Genomic DNA, 2,899 nt, shown 5'->3' with positions numbered 1-2,899 from the left:
GGGGGGCAGAAAATGGGGGTGAACGCAGACAACAGAATGAGGTTTGAAAGCAAGAACGGAAGTGAAATGAAAATATTTATGAGAAGAAAATTTGCTGTCGCAGTCAGGTTTCGAACTCGGGAGCTATTGAATGGGAGACGAACACCATAACCTCTAGACCACGACAGCCTTTTTCAGGGTCTGTCCGGGCCGAGTGAGGTAAAGTCTCAGCAGACAGACGGAAATACTGGATTGAAAAAAAAACAACAACAACAAAAAACAAACAAAACAAAAGGCAACAAAACCCAAACAAGCAAACAAATAAACAAACAAACTTCTCCAGCCAGAAATAGAACTCACGCCTTTCTATGTACCAATGCGGATAGATAAGCAGCAACATCACTGAAACTTGCACCATGATACCCTGTAGAACTACAAAAACATTAATTAACTTTTTTGTTTAAGTAAGATTTTTTTACGGTACCTGCAGCACAGATAGGTCATATAAGTGCCGAACATTAGAGGTGTTACAAGAGAGTAACAAACACAAAAACACAAGACGAGAGATAAGAGCAATATAAGTTTGACAGGAAAGAGGGAGCTAACACACAAGATCATTCGCAACCACCCACAACAAACATTAAACAATATAACTAACAAAAACATAGTGCAATAGCAATAATTATAAGATAATGTAAGAACAATACTAGTGGCGCCGACGCTGATGGTTGGGTCAACTGTGGCGCTGTTTAGATGCTTGTGAACACGTACAGCTATTTCAGAACTATTGTTCTTGGCACCTTTGGATCTTTTAGAGAAAAAAAAAAGAATTTTGTAGCCCTCTTTCTTATGACATACACATGTCCTGTCGTTTTCTTTCCATAAAGAAGCAATAATATGTCAAAATAATAATATAAAAAAGAAGGTCGGCGGACTCGCACAAACAGACCTCCATAGGACCATTACTTTCATTTTGCACTGACGAACAAGCAAACTTGAAACAATTGTTTCTCTCCGTTATACCTTCTGCTTTGAGGCGAGCAGATAGGGCGGGAGGGAAAAAGCCAAAAAGAGGGGTGGAGAGTGGGGAGGAAAAAAATAGAAAGAAAAAAGAAACAAAACATAGTGGTAAAGTTTTAGCTCGAGACCTCGAGGCTTTTACTTTCTTCACGAGCCCCGCATTTAAAGACAAACGCATTTCCATATACCTCAGCATTTGCAAGGTCTGCCGCTACGGATAAGCGCTTGCAGTAAAGTTATTTTACTACCTCGAAGAGTCGATAGCGAAGCGGTGTTCCCTACTAGTTTTATACTCCGTATAGAAATCCCGGCTGCGCGGTTCAATGCGTTAATAATATTCACGCCCTCAAATTATTGCATAGTGGCCCTCGCTCTCTTCACCGAGTTTGATCTGGTGGTTGAGATTTTAAAGGGCAGTTAAGTCAGAGAGCTAGGAGAACATGTAAATGGAGGGTTCGCCTGAAGAGCTTTATGAGTGTCCCACTGGTCAGTATATAAAGTCTTGACCAGCTGAGGGTCTACACCACCACTGCCTTGATAGCCAAGTCCTGTTCTTCTCCGGTACCCATCTGACTGCCTTGACTATCCAGTAGAGATGGTGAGTTGCTCGGGCTTCTGAGAAAAGCAAACGTTATCATTTAATTTTTTAGATGTGCTGACAAAATGAGTTACTTCTGGGATTTTAGCCGTATGGAAATACAAAATGTCAGATTGATAAGTGGAGTTAGTACTATCCTTAAAAGGAGAATAGTGAAAAAAATGTTAAATTTGAAGAAAATGGACAACAATTGAACATTTACAAATTTGACCCCAATGTCAATTTTCGGCTGCTATCTCAATTCGTGGATTGAGAGAACTAACTCACGCCACCCTCATACTGGCTCAACTACCTCGCATTTGTTTCTGCTTTGTGCCGTTTTCCACCACGCAGTTCTCCCTCATTACCTGCTTCTGTAAATTAAAAATAAAAAAGATTTAGTTCGTGTACACGTTTTACGGTACTCCCAACACAAAAATAGGTGAGTAAATATCCAATTTTTACCCTCTACCATCTCAACCTAAATCCAATTAGTGTGTTTCTTTTCTTTCTTTTCCTGTTTTCTTGTTCTTTCCTGTTTAATTTTTAATTTTTCCCTTTTTTGCTAACTGGTTTGACATTTCTGTCAACACAATGTGTTATTGTTTGTACAAAAAAAAAGCATAGAAAAATTATCGTTTCTCTCTTTCAATCCGACGTTTGACACGATTTATAATAATATAAGCTTCTCATGTAATATCTATTTCTGTGGTGGGTGGAGGGTGGTGTGACTATCGAATTAATCAAGAAGAGTTTGGTTATCTTGGAAAAAGTTGATTTGATGCTAACATTTTCTTTCATTGTCAGCCATCTGAAGTCTTTGCCTTCATTGTACAATTGTATGCATATTGGTATCACTGCAAATCTGAAACTTGGCAACTTCAGAGATATCATATTTTCCATTCGGAGTCAGATACCTATAATATTATAATGACTTCTAGTTTGGGTTAAAATGACGTCCACTTAATGCTAGTCTACTATTTGTGAACAGTCATGAAAGTTAAGCTTATTCTGAAACCTAGTCACTTTTCTTCGTCTGCATTATTTTAAAGCTACTAGAAAATTTAAAAACCCTGCAAAACAACTGACCCCCCTAGTGTGTCCGTGAGGAGGCTCTCACATTGTCACGCAAACAGTTTTCAATTTCTTACAGTTTCCCGAGAGCTCATGTGACCTTGTGCAGTTGCGAGTGATTTTTAAAAAACAAAAAAATCAACCAAAACAACTGACCCCCCCCCCCCCCACCCCCAACAAACCCAAAACATTATTCGATTAGCGCGATGTGCCAACAATTCTGAATGTTTTGCTTTTTTTCTATTCTTC

This window comes from Aplysia californica, unplaced genomic scaffold (genome assembly GCF_000002075.1).
Source record: "Aplysia californica isolate F4 #8 unplaced genomic scaffold, AplCal3.0 scaffold00458, whole genome shotgun sequence".
In the NCBI taxonomy this organism is placed as follows: Eukaryota; Metazoa; Mollusca; class Gastropoda; order Aplysiida; family Aplysiidae; genus Aplysia; species Aplysia californica.
Note: the sequence above shows the minus strand (reverse complement) of the source record.